Raw genomic sequence first — 19,229 nt, forward strand, 5'->3', positions numbered from 1 at the left:
ACTCTTGACTTAACCATACCCCAGGTTTGATATTGGCCTTCTGGGCATCACTAGAGTAGACTGCTCTATGATACTGATAATATGGAAATTGGTAACATGGAAATTGTGTGAACGTTGTATGAAAAATTATTGGAAAATTGGAAAACACATAATCTATCTTAGGGGATTATTACTTCGTTAATTCTATGGGCTATGGGATTATCTCGCCAGTTTCGTTTGAGTGTGCTACCGTCGCTGTTTTTTTTTTGCCTTCATTTCTGCCTTTATTTATTTCTTTCTATTTAGTTTTAACATCATCACTTGCCTCACACCTGCAGAGGGAAGTGTGTTTCTGAGGAGTGTGTCGTCGCCCCCTGAGGCATAGCAGAGTATGCCTCCGCTTTTATTTTCGGTTTATGGCAATAAGTCTTGCTGCTAACAACACCCTGCTTTACGTGCTGCGTCGACACTAGAGGATGGCGGCATTTTTGGAGAGGAAAAGGTAGGGCTATAGGGGAGGTAGGAGGGAAAAAAAGTGTAGTATCTGCTCTTATCAGCTTAATATCTGATACGTCCTGCATTGCACGACCAGAATATTAAACTCATTTTTGGCTTATGACGGAGTGCTAGGGGCTTGCTCCACCTCTGTCGCGGGTTGGCCCGGCATTGCAGTACCGCCGGGATCGGCCCACCTAAAATTAATTAAAACACAGCCTGAAATGGGTTAACATTCTGCAGTGATCAGATATTCCGCTGGTAGCAAAACTTGTCGTAGTTGTTGATGTGCGCAGTAGTTAGTTGCTTACACACCACGATTTCTTTTAATTAATTTAAAATTATCTTAAGAAATTTTTTTTTTTTTGGTGTTAGCCAGACCGCACTTGCAGCCGCATTACGCTAGGCTGGTAATTTATGGTGGCACAGGACAGTGCCTTCGGATGCCTCGTTAGCGTCTCTTATGGTCCTATCGCAGATAATTTTAATAATATTTTTTGGAGTTATAACCTTAGCTCCTCGCGAACGTCGTCGTCGTCGTCGTCGTCGTCGTCGCCGCCGCACGCACGCAGAATACGTGGTACACACGCACACACACATATGCAGTAGGCGGTGGACGATGTAAGCACTCGGCTAGGTGTAGCTCGCGCCAGTATAGCTCGCGCCGGCCTGGCGCTGCTGTTGGGCGGCCTCACGGCTTCTCCACTGGCCTGGCAGCTAGCGGCGTTCAAATGGGAGTCGCAGTTTACTCCTCGACATGGAGGGTGGTACTGGGCTGTTGACGAGTGCTCTCGTATTTTGTCGTTCCCTCCGGCACTTGCCTTTGCGATGTTTTCGACGGTCGCCTGTTGCCATATCGGCCCGCACCACCATGTGTGACTCCCACATGTGGAGCGTACATGCTGCAAGCATTTAGGCCCTGACACTGCGGTTTTTCATCTCTGGCGGTACTCCGCAAGGATACCGCCCTTCGATTGTGCCATTCCAGCACTAATTGAAGTGCTAGATTTTCCGGCCTGTTAGGAGACTGCTCCTGCAAAATGTGCGAGGAGATTTTTGCTGGTTGCGTGCTACCAGCCGATTTTCTAGCTGTACGTATTGCCCTTAATCCAAAGGTCACAGTCGACTGTCGGGCTAGAGACGTACATCCCATCACCGTTCTTAACACTGTTTATAAGTTGGTGGCACGAAGTGTGGCTTCACGTCTTAAACAGGTAATGAATAAGGTACTTTGTCCCACTCAATCATTTGGCGTTTCGAATCGAACCACCTTCACCACTGCTTCTATACACCGTGATGCTGTCTTACTCACCCACCGCCGACGCTCGAACCCCGGCTGCAATTGATCCCTAGATTTCGCCGGTGCCTTCGATAGGGTCTCCCATCCTTACCTGGTGGCCGTTATGTCGCGGATGGGTTTCGGGGAGCACTTCATAAGAGTCATCCGGCACTTCTTGGATGGAGCAAATTCCACAATCATTGTGAACGGCTGCAGATCACGACCAATTCCCATCAGACGATCAGTTCGACAAGGGTGTCCCTTGTCAGTGTATTTTATCGCTTTGGACCCCGTGCTGCGTGACATCGGACGAATGGTCGATGGTGTTCCTTTCCCAGGCGTCACCTTCCGCAGTGCGGCATACGCGGATGGTGTAGGTGTGTTTGTAGCAAACGCCAGGGACATCGATTCAGTTCGCCGAGTCCTCCACGTTTATGAACGAGCACCCGGTGCCATGTTAAAAGTCAACAAAATGGTGCTAATCCCACTAGGACCACGATCATTGACCATCGAGCGCCCATGGTTCCGGATTGTAGGGGAACAACGTATCTTGGGTCTTGAGGTGACTGCCTGTCCGCAGCGCATCTTAACACTCACGTGCAGGCGGATTCTCACGCGCATCAGAGGACTTTGCGTGAGTCTCACTGATCGACGACTCGACCTCCATCATTGAATCCAACTGATTAATACTTACATCCTATAACGGGCATGGTATGTAGCACAACTCCTTACGCTACCGAAACAAACCAGCAGAGCCATCTCACAAACAGTATATTGCCTGTTGTGGCGGCATGCACTATTCAAAATTGATGCACAGACTTGTACACTGCCAAAGGTCGATAGTGGCCTCGGACTCATTGACTTTCCCCGCAAATGTGCGGCAATCCTGATTCACCGTATCGCCACTTTGCGTGAGATTGACCCAGGTGGGACAACAGCGGTGCTTTTCGACCGTTATCGCCCACAATCGGCGCGTGAACCAGTATGTTTGACACATATTACATTCCGGATGACGGCAGTCAAGGTCTATTACCTCAATCAAAGTTACGTCCTAACAGTGGCCACCGACAAGGCACGCACATCAAAGCGCCTTTACTAGGCGCTTCGAGAGCCAGCCCACACCACATAAATTGGAGGACAGACGACCATCGGTCGTCTGGCACCAAGCTTGGGCTAATATCAACCACCCAGCCCCCCCCACAGAAGTTTCAGCGCTATGGTATCGCGTTGTAAACAATTTAGTACCCACTAATCATCGCTTGGCGGCCATCCGCCTATGGCCCTCGGCTGCTTGCGGCCGATGTGGTGACGTAGACACCAGAGAGCATCGTATCTTATGCCCTCACGTCACAGAAGTGTGGGACCTTGCACGTGTGCTATTAGCGCTGATCGGTGGGACTACACTGGACTATGTGCCAATCGACTGGTTCCTTACGCCTGATATTCAGACCAACCCCCGAAAACGACATAACGCAGTGGTGTGGCTCTTGGGCCACACCATTTTCACGATCTATGACCTTTGCCTCACCGATGCTGTCTCTTTCATGGACTACCTTTGGAGCCAGCATCGCCTGGCGGAATGTGACCGGAAATATACCATTACTTTTGCAAGATTTCTTAAAGTTGCAATGGTTCATGGTTATCAAAAGGTGGTCCAGGCTGAGTAAGGCACCTCGTATAAGAATTGCCTGAGTGTACCCCTGGATCTTTGTCACTCGGACTTTCAAACTACTCTTGACTTAACCATACCCCAGGTTTGATATTGGCCTTCTGGGCATCACTAGAGTAGACTGCTCTATGATACTGATAATATGGAAATTGGTAACATGGAAATTGTGTGAACGTTGTATGAAAAATTATTGGAAAATTGGAAAACACATAATCTATCTTAGGGGATTATTACTTCGTTAATTCTATGGGCTATGGGATTATCTCGCCAGTTTCGTTTGAGTGTGCTACCGTCGCTGTTGTTTTTTTTTTTGCCTTCATTTCTGTCTTTATTTATTTCTTTCTATTTAGTTTTTAACATCATCACTTGCCTCACACCTGCAGAGGGAAGTGTGTTTCTGAGGAGTGTGTCGTCGCCCCCTGAGGCATAGCAGAGTATGCCTCCGCTTTTATTTTCGGTTTATGGCAATAAGTCTTGCTGCTAACAACACCCTGCTTTACGTGCTGCGTCGACACTAGAGGATGGCGGCATTTTTGGAGAGGAAAAGGTAGGGCTATAGGGGAGGTAGGAGGGAAAAAAAGTGTAGTATCTGCTCTTATCAGCTTAATATCTGATACGTCCTGCATTGCACGACCAGAATATTAAACTCATTTTTGGCTTATGACGGAGTGCTAGGGGCTTGCTCCACCTCTGTCGCGGGTTGGCCCGGCATTGCAGTACCGTCGGGATCGGCCCACCTAAAATTAATTAAAACACAGCCTGAAATGGGTTAACATTCTGCAGTGATCAGATATTCCGCCTGGAAGCAAAACTTGTCGTAGTTGTTGATGTGCCCAGTAGTTAGTTGCTTACACACCACGATTTCTTTTAATTAATTTAAAATTATCTTAAGAATTTTTTTTTTTTTTTGTGTTAGCCAGACCGCACTTGCAGCCGCATTACGCTAGGCTGGTAATTTATGGTGGCACAGGACAGTGCCTTCGGATGCCTCGTTAGCGTCTCTTATGGTCCTATCGCAGATAATTTTAATAATATTTTTTGGAGTTATAACCTTAGCTCCTCGCGAACGTCGTCGTCGTCGTCGTCGTCGTCGCCGCCGCACGCACGCAGAATACGTGGTACACACGCACACACACATATGCAGTAGGCGGTGGACGATTTAAGCACTCGGCTAGGTGTAGCTCGCGCCAGTATAGCTCGCGCCGGCCTGGCGCTGCTGTGGGGCGGCCTCACGGCTTCTCCACTGGCCTGGCAGCTAGCGGTGTTCAAATGGGAGTCGCAGTTTACTCCTCGACATGGAGGGTGGTACTGGGCTGTTGACGAGTGCTCTCGTATTTTGTCGTTCCCTCCGGCACTTGCCTTTGCGATGTTTTCGACGGTCGCCTGTTGCCATATCGGCCCGCACCACCATGTGTGACTCCCACATGTGGAGCGTACATGCTGCAAGCATTTAGGCCCTGACACTGCGGTTTTTCATCTCTGGCGGTACTCCGCAAGGATACCGCCCTTCGATTGTGCCATTCCAGCACTAATTGAAGTGCTAGATTTTCCGGCCTGTTAGGAGACCGCTCCTGCAAAATGTGCGAGGAGATTTTTGCTTTTTGCGAGCTACCCGCCGATTTTCTAGCTGTACGTATTGCCCTTAATCCAAAGGTCACAGTCGACTGTCGGGCTAGAGACGTACGTCCCATCACCGTTCTTAACACTGTTTCTAAGTTGGTGGCACGAAGTGTGGCTTCACGTCTTAAACAGGTAATGAATAAGGTACTTTGTCCCACTCAATCATGTGGCGTTTCGAATCGAACCACCTTCACCGCTGCTTCTATATACCGTGATGCTGTCTTACTCACCCACCGCCGACGCTCGAACCCCAGCTGCAATTGATCCCTAGATTTCGCCGGTGCCTTCGATAGGGTCTCCCATCCTTACCTGCTGGCCGTTATGTCGCGGATGGGTTTCGGGGAGCACTTCATAAGAGTCATCTGGCACTTCTTGGATGGAGCAAATTCCACAATCATTGTGAACGGCTGCAGATCACGACCAATTCCCATCAGACGATCAGTTCGACAAGGGTGTCCCTTGTCAGTGTATTTTATCGCTTTGGACCCCGTGCTGCGTGACATCGGACGAATGGTCGATGGTGTTTCTTTCCCAGGCGTCACCTTCCGCAGTGCGGCATACGCGGATGGTGTAGGTGTGTTTGTAGCAAACGCCAGGGACATCGATTCAGTTCGCCGAGTCCTCCACGTTTACGAACGAGCATCCGGTGCCATGTTAAAAGTCAACAAAATGGTGCTAATCCCACTAGGACCACGATCATTGACCATCGAGCGCCCATGGTTCCGGATTGTAGGGGAACAACGTATCTTGGGTCTTGAGGTGACTGCCTGTCCGCAGCGCATCTTAACACTCACGTGCAGGCGGATTCTCACGCGCATCAGAGGACTTTGCGTGAGTCACACTGATCGACAACTCGACCTCCATCATTGAATCCAACTGATTAATACTTACATCCTATAACGGGCATGGTATGTAGCACAACTCCTTACGCTACCGAAACAAACCAGCAGAGCCATCTCACAAACAGTATATTGCCTGTTGTGGCGGCATGCACTATTCAAAGTTGATGCACAGACTTGTACACTGCCAAAGGTCGATGGTGGCCTTGGACTCATTGACTTTCCCCGCAAATGTGCGGCAATCCTGATTCACCGTATCGCCACTTTGCGTGAGATTGTCCCAGGTGGGACAACAGCGGTGCTTTTCGACCGTTATCGCCCACAATCGGCGCGTGAACCAGTATGTTTGACACATATTACATTCCGGATGACGGCAGTCAAGGTCTATTACCTCAATCAAAGTTACGTCCTAACAGTGGCCACCGACAAGGCACGCACATCAAAGCGCCTTTACTAGGCACTTCGAGAGCCAGCCCACACCACATAAATTGGAGGACAGACGACCATCGGTCATCTGGCACCAAGCTTGGGTTAATATCAACCACCCAGCCCTCCCCACAGAGGTTTCAGCGCTATGGTATCGCGTTGTAAACAATTTAATACCCACTAATCATCGCTTGGCGGCCATCCGCCTATGGCCCTCGGCTGCTTGCGGCCGATGTGGTGACGTAGACACCAGAGAGCATCGTCTCTTATGCCCTCACGTCACAGAAGTGTGGGACCTTGCACGTGTGCTATTAGCGCTGATCGGTGGGACTACACTGGACTATGTGCCAATCGACTGGTTCCTTACGCCTGATATTCAGACCAACCCCCGAAAACGACATAACGCAGTGGTGTGGCTCTTGGGCCACACCATTTTCACGATCTATGACCTTTGCCTCACCGATGCTGTCTCTTTCGTGGACTACCTTTGGAGCCAGCATCGCCTGGCGGAATGTGACCGGAAATATACCATTACTTTTGCAAGATTTCTTAAAGTTGCAATGGTTCATGGTTATCAAAAGGTGGTCCAGGCTGAGTAAGGCACCTCGTATAAGAATTGCCTGAGTGTACCCCTGGATCTTTGTCACTCGGACTTTCAAACTACTCTTGACTTAACCATACCCCAGGTTTGATATTGGCCTTCTGGGCATCACTAGAGTAGACTGCTCTATGATACTGATAATATGGAAATTGGTAACATGGAAATTGTGTGAACGTTGTATGAAAAATTATTGGAAAATTGGAAAACACATATCTATCTTAGGGGATTATTACTTCGTTAATTCTGTGGGCTATGGGATTATCTCGCCACTTTCGTTTGAGTGTACTACCGTCGCTGTTTTTTTTTTTTTTGCCTTCATTTCTGTCTTTATTTATTTCTTTCTATTTAGTTTTTAACATCATCACTTGCCTCACACCTGCAGAGGGAAGTGTGTTTCTGAGGAGTGTGTCGTCGTCCCCTGAGGCATAGCAGAGTATGCCTCCGCTTTTATTTTCGGTTTATGGCAATAAGTCTTGCTGCTAACAACACCCTGCTTTACGTGCTGCGTCGACACTAGAGGATGGCGGCATTTTTGGAGAGGAAAAGGTAGGGCTATAGGGGAGGTAGGAGGGAAAAAAAGTGTAGTATCTGCTCTTATCAGCTTAATATCTGATATGTCCTGCATTGCACGACCAGAATATTAAACTCATTTTTGGCTCATGACGGAGTGCTAGGGGCTTGCTCCACCTCTGTCGCGGGTTGGCCCGGCATTGCAGTACCGTCGGGATCGGCCCACCTAAAATTAATTAAAACACAGCCTGAAATGGGTTAACATTCTGCAGTGATCAGATATTCCGCTGGTAGCAAAACTTGTCGTAGTTGTTGATGTGCCCAGTAGTTAGTTGCTTACACACCACGATTTCTTTTAATTAATTTAAAATTATCTTAAGAAATTTTTTTTTTTGGTGTTAGCCAGACCGCACTTGCAGCCGCATTACGCTAGGCTGGTAATTTATGGTGGCACAGGACAGTGCCTTCGGATGCCTCGTTAGCGTCTCTTATGGTCCTATCGCAGATAATTTTAATAATATTTTTTGGAGTTATAACCTTAGCTCTTCGCGAACGTCGTCGTCGTCGTCGTCGTCGCCGCCGCACGCACGCAGAATACGTGGTACACACGCACACACACATATGCAGTAGGCGGTGGACGATGTAAGCACTCGGCTAGGTGTAGCTCGCGCCAGTATAGCTCGCGCCGGCCTGGCGCTGCTGTTGGGCGGCCTCACGGCTTCTCCACTGGCCTGGCAGCTAGCGGCGTTCAAATGGGAGTCGCAGTTTACTCCTCGACATGGAGGGTGGTACTGGGCTGTTGACGAGTGCTCTCGTATTTTGTCGTTCCCTCCGGCACTTGCCTTTGCGATGTTTTCGACGGTCGCCTGTTGCCATATCGGCCCGCACCACCATGTGTGACTCCCACATGTGGAGCGTACATGCTGCAAGCATTTAGGCCCTGACACTGCGGTTTTTCATCTCTGGCGGTACTCCGCAAGGATACCGCCCTTCGATTGTGCCATTCCAGCACTAATTGAAGTGCTAGATTTTCCGGCCTGTTAGGAGACCGCTCCTGCAAAATGTGCGAGGAGATTTTTGCTGGTTGCGAGCTACCAGCCGATTTTCTAGCTGTACGTATTGCCCTTAATCCAAAGGTCACAGTCGACTGTCGGGCTAGAGACGTACGTCCCATCACCGTTCTTAACACTGTTTATAAGTTGGTGGCACGAAGTGTGGCTTCACGTCTTAAACAGGTAATGAATAAGGTACTTTGTCCCACTCAATCATGTGGCGTTTCGAATCGAACCACCTTCACCGCTGCTTCTATATACCGTGATGCTGTCTTACTCACCCACCGCCGACGCTCGAACCCCGGCTGCAATTGATCCCTAGATTTCGCCGGTGCCTTCGATAGGGTCTCCCATCCTTACCTGCTGGCCGTTATGTCGCGGATGGGTTTCGGGGAGCACTTCATAAGAGTCATCCGGCACTTCTTGGATGGAGCAAATTCCACAATCATTGTGAACGGCTGCAGATCACGACCAATTCCCATCAGGCGATCAGTTCGTCAAGGGTGTCCCTTGTCAGTGTATTTTATCGCTTTGGACCCCGTGCTGCGTGACATCGGACGAATGGTCGATGGTGTTCCTTTCCCAGGCGTCACCTTCCGCTGTGCGGCATACGCGGATGGTGTAGGTGTGTTTGTAGCAAACGCCAGGGACATCGATTCAGTTCGCCGAGTCCTCCACGTTTATGAACGAGCATCCGGTGCCATGTTAAAAGTCAACAAAATGGTGCTAATCCCACTAGGACCACGATCATTGACCATCGAGCGCCCATGGTTCCGGATTGTAGGGGAACAACGTATCTTGGGTCTTGAGGTGACTGCCTGTCCGCAGCGCATCTTAACACTCACGTGCAGGCGGATTCTCACGCGCATCAGAGGACTTTGCGTGAGTCACACTGATCGACGACTCGACCTCCATCATTGAATCCAACTGATTAATACTTACATCCTATAACGGGCATGGTATGTAGCACAACTCCTTACGCTACCGAAACAAACCAGCAGAGCCATCTCACAAACAGTATATTGCCTGTTGTGGCGGCATGCACTATTCAAAGTTGATGCACAGACTTGTACACTGCCAAAGGTCGATGGTGGCCTTGGACTCATTGACTTTCCCCGCAAATGTGCGGCAATCCTGATTCACCGTATCGCCACTTTGCGTGAGATTGACCCAGGTGGGACAACAGCGGTGCTTTTCGACCGTTATCGCCCACAATCGGCGCGTGAACCAGTATGTTTGACACATATTACATTCCGGATGACGGCAGTCAAGGTCTATTACCTCAATCAAAGTTACGTCCTAACAGTGGCCACCGACAAGGCACGCACATCAAAGCGCCTTTACTAGGCGCTTCAAGAGCCAGCCCACACCACATAAATTGGAGGACAGACGACCATCGGTCATCTGGCACCAAGCTTGGGCTAATATCAACCACCCAGCCCTCCCCACAAAAGTTTCAGCGCTATGGTATCGCGTTGTAAACAATTTAATACCCACTAATCATCGCTTGGCGGCCATCCGCCTATGGCCCTCGGCTGCTTGCGGCCGATGTGGTGACGTAGACACCAGAGAGCATCGTCTCTTATGCCCTCACGTCACAGAAGTGTGGGACCTTGCACGTGTGCTATTAGCGCTGATCGGTGGGACTACACTGGACAATGTGCCAATCGACTGGTTCCTTACGCCTGATATTCAGACCAACCCCCGAAAACGACATAACGCAGTGGTGTGGCTCTTGGGCCACACCATTTTCACGATCTATGACCTTTGCCTCACCGATGCTGTCTCTTTCATGGACTACCTTTGGAGCCAGCATCGCCTGGCGGAATGTGACCGGAAATATACCATTACTTTTGCAAGATTTCTTAAAGTTGCAATGGTTCATGGTTATCAAAAGGTGGTCCAGGCTGAGTAAGGCACCTCGTATAAGAATTGCCTGAGTGTACCCCTGGATCTTTGTCACTCGGACTTTCAAACTACTCTTGACTTAACCATACCCCAGGTTTGATATTGGCCTTCTGGGCATCACTAGAGTAGACTGCTCTATGATACTGATAATATGGAAATTGGTAACATGGAAATTGTGTGAACGTTGTATGAAAAATTATTGGAAAATTGGAAAACACATAATCTATCTTAGGGGATTATTACTTCGTTAATTCTATGGGCTATGGGATTATCTCGCCAGTTTCGTTTGAGTGTGCTACCGTCGCTGTTTTTTTTTTTTTGCCTTCATTTCTGTCTTTATTTATTTCTTTCTATTTAGTTTTTAACATCATCACTTGCCTCACACCTGCAGAGGGAAGTGTGTTTCTGAGGAGTGTGTCGTCGCCCCCTGAGGCATAGCAGAGTATGCCTCCGCTTTTATTTTCGGTTTATGGCAATAAGTCTTGCTGCTAACAACACCCTGCTTTACGTGCTGCGTCGACACTAGAGGATGGCGGCATTTTTGGAGAGGAAAAGGTAGGGCTATAGGGGAGGTAGGAGGGAAAAAAAGTGTAGTATCTGCTCTTATCAGCTTAATATCTGATACGTCCTGCATTGCACGACCAGAATATTAAACTCATTTTTGGCTTATGACGGAGTGCTAGGGGCTTGCTCCACCTCTGTCGCGGGTTGGCCCGGCATTGCAGTACCGTCGGGATCGGCCCACCTAAAATTAATTAAAACACAGCCTGAAATGGGTTAACATTCTGCAGTGATCAGATATTCCGCAGGTAGCAAAACTTGTCGTAGTTGTTGATGTGCCCAGTAGTTAGTTGCTTACATACCACGATTTCTTTTAATTAATTTAAAATTATCTTAAGAAATTTTTTTTTTTGGTGTTAGCCAGACCGCACTTGCAGCCGCATTACGCTAGGCTGGTAATTTATGGTGGCACAGGACAGTGCCTTCGGATGCCTCGTTAGCGTCTCTTATGGTCCTATCGCAGATAATTTTAATAATATTTTTTGGAGTTATAACCTTAGCTCCTCGCGAACGTCGTCGTCGTCGTCGTCGTCGTCGTCGTCGTCGTCGTCGTAGCCGCCGGACGCACGCAGAATACGTGGTACACACGCACACACACATATGCAGTAGGCGGTGGACGATGTAAGCACTCGGCTAGGTGTAGCTCGCGCCAGTATAGCTCGCGCCGGCCTGGCGCTGCTGTGGGGCGGCCTCACGGCTTCTCCACTGGCCTGGCAGCTAGCGGCGTTCAAATGGGAGTCGCAGTTTACTCCTCGACATGGAGGGTGGTACTGGGCTGTTGACGAGTGCTCTCGTATTTTGTCGTTCCCTCCGGCACTTGCCTTTGCGATGTTTTCGACGGTCGCCTGTTGCCATATCGGCCCGCACCACCATGTGTGACTCCCACATGTGGTGCGTACATGCTGCAAGCATTTAGGCCCTGACACTGCGGTTTTTCATCTCTGGCGGTACTCCGCAAGGATACCGCCCTTCGATTGTGCCATTCCAGCACTAATTGAAGTGCTAGATTTTCCGGCCTGTTAGGAGACCGCTCCTGCAAAATGTGCGAGGAGATTTTTGCTGGTTGCGAGCCACCAGCCGATTTTCTAGCTGTACGTATTGCCCTTAATCCAAAGGTCACAGTCGACTGTCGGGCTAGAGACGTACGTCCCATCACCGTTCTTAACACTGTTTATAAGTTGGTGGCACGAAGTGTGGCTTCACGTCTTAAACAGGTAATGAATAAGGTACTTTGTCCCACTCAATCATGTGGCGTTTCGAATCGAACCACCTTCACCGCTGCTTCTATATACCGTGATGCTGTCTTACTCACCCACCGCCGACGCTCGAACCCCGGCTGCAATTGATCCCTAGATTTCGCCGGTGCCTTCGATAGGGTCTCCCATCCTTACCTGCTGGCCGTTATGTCGCGGATGGGTTTCGGGGAGCACTTCATAAGAGTCATCCGGCACTTCTTGGATGGAGCAAATTCCACAATCATTGTGAACGGCTGCAGATCACGACCAATTCCCATCAGACGATCAGTTCGACAAGGGTGTCCCTTGTCAGTGTATTTTATCGCTTTGGACCCCGTGCTGCGTGACATCGGACGAATGGTCGATGGTGTTCCTTTCCCAGGCGTCACCTTCCGCAGTGCGGCATACGCGGATGGTGTAGGTGTGTTTGTAGCAAACGCCAGGGACATCGATTCAGTTCGCCGAGTCCTCCACGTTTATGAACGAGCATCCGGTGCCATGTTAAAAGTCAACAAAATGGTGCTAATCCCACTAGGACCACGATCATTGACCATCGAGCGCCCATGGTTCCGGATTGTAGGGGAACAACGTATCTTGGGTCTTGAGGTGACTGCCTGTCCGCAGCGCATCTTAACACTCACGTGCAGGCGGATTCTCACGCGCATCAGAGGACTTTGCGTGAGTCACACTGATCGACGACTCGACCTCCATCATTGAATCCAACTGATTAATACTTACATCCTATAACGGGCATGGTATGTAGCACAACTCCTTACGCTACCGAAACAAATCAGCAGAGCCATCTCACAAACAGTATATTGCCTGTTGTGGCGGCATGCACTATTCAAAGTTGATGCACAGACTTGTACACTGCCAAAGGTCGATGGTGGCCTTGGACTCATTGACTTTCCCCGCAAATGTGCGGCAATCCTGATTCACCGTATCGCCACTTTGCGTGAGATTGACCCAGGTGGGACAACAGCGGTGCTTTTCGACCGTTATCGCCCACAATCGGCGCGTGAACCAGTATGTTTGACACATATTACATTCCGGATGACGGCAGTCAAGGTCTATTACCTCAATCAAAGTTACGTCCTAACAGTGGCCACCGACAAGGCACGCACATCAAAGCGCCTTTACTAGGCGCTTCGAGAGCCAGCCCACTCCACATAAATTGGAGGACAGACGACCATCGGTCATCTGGCACCAAGCTTGGGCTAATATCAACCACCCAGCCCTCCCCACAGAAGTTTCAGCGCTATGGTATCGCGTTGTAAACAATTTAATACCCACTAATCATCGCTTGGCGGCCATCCGCCTATGGCCCTCGGCTGCTTGCAGCCGATGTGGTGACGTAGACACCAGAGAGCATCGTCTCTTATGCCCTCACGTCACAGAAGTGTGGGACCTTGCACGTGTGCTATTAGCGCTGATCGGTGGGACTACACTGGACTATGTGCCAATCGACTGGTTCCTTACGCCTGATATTCAGACCAACCCCCGAAAACGACATAACGCAGTGGTGTGGCTCTTGGGCCACACCATTTTCACGATCTATGACCTTTGCCTCACCGATGCTGTCTCTTTCATGGACTACCTTTGGAGCCAGCATCGCCTGGCGGAATGTGACCGGAAATATACCATTACTTTTGCAAGATTTCTTAAAGTTGCAATGGTTCATGGTTATCAAAAGGTGGTCCAGGCTGAGTAAGGCACCTCGTATAAGAATTGCCTGAGTGTACCCCTGGATCTTTGTCACTCGGACTTTCAAACTACTCTTAACTTAACCATACCCCAGGTTTGATATTGGCCTTCTGGGCATCACTAGAGTAGACTGCTCTATGATACTGATAATATGGAAATTGGTAACATGGAAATTGTGTGAACGTTGTATGAAAAATTATTGGAAAATTGGAAAACACATAATCTATCTTAGGGGATTATTACTTCGTTAATTCTATGGGCTATGGGATTATCTCGCCAGTTTCGTTTGAGTGTGCTACCGTCGCTGTTTTTTTTTTTTTGCCTTCATTTCTGTCTTTATTTATTTCTTTCTATTTAGTTTTTAACATCATCACTTGCCTCACACCTGCAGAGGGAAGTGTGTTTCTGAGGAGTGTGTCGTCGCCCCCTGAGGCATAGCAGAGTATGCCTCCGCTTTTATTTTCGGTTTATGGCAATAAGTCTTGCTGCTAACAACACCCTGCTTTACGTGCTGCGTCGACACTAGAGGATGGCGGCATTTTTGGAGAGGAAAAGGTAGGGCTATAGGGGAGGTAGGAGGGAAAAAAAGTGTAGTATCTGCTCTTATCAGCTTAATATCTGATACGTCCTGCATTGCACGACCAGAATATTAAACTCATTTTTGGCTTATGACGGAGTGCTAGGGGGATCTTGCTCCACCTCTGTCGCGGGTTGGCCCGGCATTGCAGTACCGTCGGGATCGGCCCACCTAAAATTAATTAAAACACAGCCTGAAATGGGTTAACATTCTGCAGTGATCAGATATTCCGCTGGTAGCAAAACTTGTCGTAGTTGTTGATGTGCCCAGTAGTTAGTTGCTTACACACCACGATTTCTTTTAATTAATTTAAAATTATCTTAAGAAATTTTTTTTTTTTTTTTGTGTTAGCCAGACCGCAGTTGCAGCCGCATTACGCTAGGCTGGTAATTTATGGTGGCACAGGACAGTGCCTTCGGATGCCTCGTTAGCGTCTCTTATGGTCCTATCGCAGATAATTTTAATAATATTTTTTGGAGTTATAACCTTAGCTCCTAGCGAACGTCGTCGTCGTCGTCGTCGCCGCCGCACGCACGCAGAATACGTGGTACACACGCACACACACATATGCAGTAGGCGGTGGACGATGTAAGCACTCGGCTAGGTGTAGCTCGCGCCAGTATAGCTCGCGCCGGCCTGGCGCTGCTGTGGGGCGGCCTCACGGCTTCTCCACTGGCCTGGCAGCTAGCGGCGTTCAAATGGGAGTCGCAGTTTACTCCTCGACATGGAGGGTGGTACTGGGCTGTTGACGAGTGCTCTCGTATTTTGTCGTTCCCTCCGGCACTTGCCTTTGCGATGTTTTCGACGGTCGCCTGTTGCCATATCGGCCCGCACCACCATGTGTGACTCCCACATGTGGAGCGTACATGCTGCAAGCATTTAGGCCCTGACACTGCGGTTTTTCATCTCTGGCGGTACTCCGCAAGGATACCGCCCTTCGATTGTGCCATTCCAGCACTAATTGAAGTGCTAGATTTTCCGGCCTGTTAGGAGACCGCTCCTGCAAAATGTGCGAGGAGATTTTTGCTGGTTGCGAGCTACCCGCCGATTTTCTAGCTGTACGTATTGCCCTTAATCCAAAGGTCACAGTCGACTGTCGGGCTAGAGACGTACGTCCCATCACCGTTCTTAACACTGTTTATAAGTTGGTGGCACGAAGTGTGGCTTCACGTCTTAAACAGGTAATGAATAAGGTACTTTGTCCCACTCAATCATGTGGCGTTTCGAATCGAACCACCTTCACCGCTGCTTCTATATACCGTGATGCTGTCTTACTCACCGACCGCCGACGCTCGAACCCCGGCTGCAATTGATCCCTAGATTTCGCCGGTGCCTTCGATAGGGTCTCCCATCCTTACCTGCTGGCCGTTATGTCGCGGATGGGTTTCGGGGAGCACTTCATAAGAGTCATCCGGCACTTCTTGGATGGAGCAAATTCCACAATCATTGTGATGGGCTGCAGATCACGACCAATTCCCATCAGACGATCAGTTCGACAAGGGTGTCCCTTGTCAGTGTATTTTATCGCTTTGGACCCCGTGCTGCGTGACATCGGACGAATGGTCGATGGTGTTCCTTTCCCAGGCGTCACCTTCCGCAGTGCGGCATACGCGGATGGTGTAGGTGTGTTTGTAGCAACCGCCAGGGACATCGATTCAGTTCGCCGAGTCCTCCACGTTTATGAACGAGCATCCGGTGCCATGTTAAAAGTCAACAAAATGGTGCTAATCCCACTAGGACCACGATCATTGACCATCGAGCGCCCATGGTTCCGCATTGTAGGGGAACAACGTATCTTGGGTCTTGAGGTGACTGCCTGTCCGCAGCGCATCTTAACACTCACGTGCAGGCGGATTCTCACGCGCATCAGAGGACTTTGCGTGCGTCACACTGATCGACGACTCGACCTCCATCATTGAATCCAACTGATTAATACTTACATCCTATAACGGGCATGGTATGTAGCACAACTCCTTACGCTACCGAAACAAACCAGCAGAGCCATCTCACAAACAGTATATTGCCTGTTGTGGCGGCATGCACTATTCAAAGTTGATGCACAGACTTGTACACTGCCAAAGGTCGATGGTGGCCTTGGACCCATTGACTTTCCCCGCAAATGTGCGGCAATCCTGATTCACCGTATCGCCACTTTGCGTGAGATTGACCCAGGTGGGACAACAGCGGTGCTTTTCGACCGTTATCGCCCACAATCGGCGCGTGAACCAGTATGTTTGACACATATTACATTCCGGATGACGGCAGTCAAGGTCTATTACCTCAATCAAAGTTACGTCCTAACAGTGGCCACCGACAAGGCACGCACATCAAAGCGCCTTTACTAGGCGCTTCGAGAGCCAGCCCACACCACATAAATTGGAGGACAGACGACCATCGGTCATCTGGCACCAAGCTTGGGCTAATATCAACCACCCAGCCCTCCCCACAGAAGTTTCAGCGCTATGGTATCGCGTTGTAAACAATTTAATACCCACTAATCATCGCTTGGCGGCCATCCGCCTATGGCCCTCGGCTGCTTGCGGCCGATGTGGTGACGTAGACACCAGAGAGCATCGTCTCTTATGCCCTCACGTCACAGAAGTGTGGGACCTTGCACGTGTGCTATTAGCGCTGATCGGTGGAACTACACTGGACTATGTGCCAATCGACTGGTTCCTTACGCCTGATATTCAGACCAACCCCCGAAAACGACATAACGCAGTGGTGTGGCTCTTGGGCCACACCATTTTCACGATCTATGACCTTTGCCTCACCGATGCTGTCTCTTTCATGGACTACCTTTGGAGCCAGCATCGCCAGGCGGAATGTGACCGGAAATATACCATTACTTTTGCAAGATTTCTTAAAGTTGCAATGGTTCATGGTTATCAAAAGGTGGTCCAGGCTGAGTAAGGCACCTCGTATAAGAATTGCCTGAGTGTACCCCTGGATCTTTGTCACTCGGACTTTCAACTCCTCTTGACTTAACCATACCCCAGGTTTGATATTGGCCTTCTGGGCATCACTAGAGTAGACAGCTCTATGATACTGATAATATGGAAATTGGTAACATGGAAATTGTGTGAACGTTGTATGAAAAATTATTGGAAAATTGGAAAACACATAATCTATCTTAGGGGATTATTACTTCGTTAATTCTATGGGCTATGGGATTATCTCGCCAGTTTCGTTTGAGTGTGCTACCGTCGCTGTTTTTTTTTTTTTTTGCCTTCATTTCTGTCTTTATTTATTTCTTTCTATTTAGTTTTTAACATCATCACTTGCCTCACACCTGCAGAGGGAAGTGTGTTTCTGAGGAGTGTGTCGTCGCCCCCTGAGGCATGGCAGAGTATGCCTCCGCTTTTATTTTCGGTTTATGGCAATAAGTCTTGCTGCTAACAACACCCTGCTTTACGTGCTGCGTCGACACTAGAGGATGGCGGCATTTTTGGAGAGGAAAAGGTAGGGCTATAGGGGAGGTAGGAGGGAAAAAAAGTGTAGTATCTGCTCTTATCAGCTTAATATCTGATACGTCCTGCATTGCACGACCAGAATATTAAACTCATTTTTGGCTTATGACGGAGTGCTAGGGGCTTGCTCCACCTCTGTCGCGGGTTGGCCCGGCATTGCAGTACCGTCGGGATCGGCCCACCTAAAATTAATTAAAACACAGCCTGAAATGGGTTAACATTCTGCAGTGATCAGATATTCCGCTGGTAGCAAAACTTGTCGTAGTTGTTGATGTGCCCAGTAGTTAGTTGCTTACACACCACGATTTCTTTTAATTAATTTAAAATTATCTTAAGAAATTTTTTTTTTGGTGTTAGCCAGACCGCACTTGCAGCCGCATTACGCTAGGCTGGTAATTTATGGTGGCACAGGACAGTGCCTTCGGATGCCTCGTTAGCGTCTCTTATGGTCCTATCGCAGATAATTTTAATAATATTTTTTGGAGTTATAACCTTAGCTCCTCGCGAACGTCGTCGTCGTCGTCGTCGTCGTCGTCGTCGTCGTCGCACGCACGCAGAATACGTGGTACACACGCACACACACATATGCAGTAGGCGGTGGACGATGTAAGCACTCGGCTAGGTGTAGCTCGCGCCAGTATAGCTCGCGCCGGCCTGGCGCTGCTGTGGGGCGGCCTCACGGCTTCTCCACTGGCCTGGCAGCTAGCGGCGTTCAAATGGGAGTCGCAGTTTACTCCTCGACATGGAGGGTGGTACTGGGCTGTTGACGAGTGCTCTCGTATTTTGTCGTTCCCTCCGGCACTTGCCTTTGCGATGTTTTCGACGGTCGCCTGTTGCCATATCGGCCCGCACCACCATGTGTGACTCCCACATGTGGAGCGTACATGCTGCAAGCATTTAGGCCCTGACACTGCGGTTTTTCATCTCTGGCGGTACTCCGCAAGGATACCGCCCTTCGATTGTGCCATTCCAGCACTAATTGAAGTGCTAGATTTTCCGGCCTGTTAGGAGACCGCTCCTGCAAAATGTGCGAGGAGATTTTTGCTGGTTGCGAGCTACCCGCCGATTTTCTAGCTGTACGTATTGCCCTTAATCCAAAGGTCACAGTCGACTGTCGGGCTAGAGACGTACGTCCCATCACCGTTCTTAACACTGTTTATAAGTTGGTGGCACGAAGTGTGGCTTCACGTCTTAAACAGGTAATGAATAAGGTACTTTGTCCCACTCAATCATGTGGCGTTTCGAATCGAACCTCCTTCACCGCTGCTTCTATATACCGTGATGCTGTCTTACTCACCCACCGC

At 49.3% G+C, this 19,229-nt stretch overlaps 6 pseudogenes; all 6 read left to right on the forward strand.

The window, feature by feature from the left end:
* The first annotated feature begins 463 nt into the window (after window positions 1-463).
* On the forward strand, window positions 464-676 carry LOC126421772 (U2 spliceosomal RNA; annotated as a pseudogene).
* A 3,275-nt stretch (window positions 677-3,951) lies between these two features.
* Window positions 3,952-4,164, forward strand: LOC126422668 (U2 spliceosomal RNA; annotated as a pseudogene).
* Window positions 4,165-7,436: 3,272 nt separating this feature from the next.
* LOC126421905 (U2 spliceosomal RNA) lies at window positions 7,437-7,649 on the forward strand (annotated as a pseudogene).
* A 3,266-nt stretch (window positions 7,650-10,915) lies between these two features.
* Window positions 10,916-11,128, forward strand: LOC126422679 (U2 spliceosomal RNA; annotated as a pseudogene).
* A 3,287-nt stretch (window positions 11,129-14,415) lies between these two features.
* Window positions 14,416-14,631, forward strand: LOC126423733 (U2 spliceosomal RNA; annotated as a pseudogene).
* A 3,268-nt stretch (window positions 14,632-17,899) lies between these two features.
* Window positions 17,900-18,112, forward strand: LOC126422690 (U2 spliceosomal RNA; annotated as a pseudogene).
* The last annotated feature ends 1,117 nt before the right edge of the window (window positions 18,113-19,229 follow it).

The sequence above is a fragment of the Schistocerca serialis genome, chromosome 1, assembly GCF_023864345.2.
Source record: "Schistocerca serialis cubense isolate TAMUIC-IGC-003099 chromosome 1, iqSchSeri2.2, whole genome shotgun sequence".
In the NCBI taxonomy this organism is placed as follows: Eukaryota; Metazoa; Arthropoda; class Insecta; order Orthoptera; family Acrididae; genus Schistocerca; species Schistocerca serialis.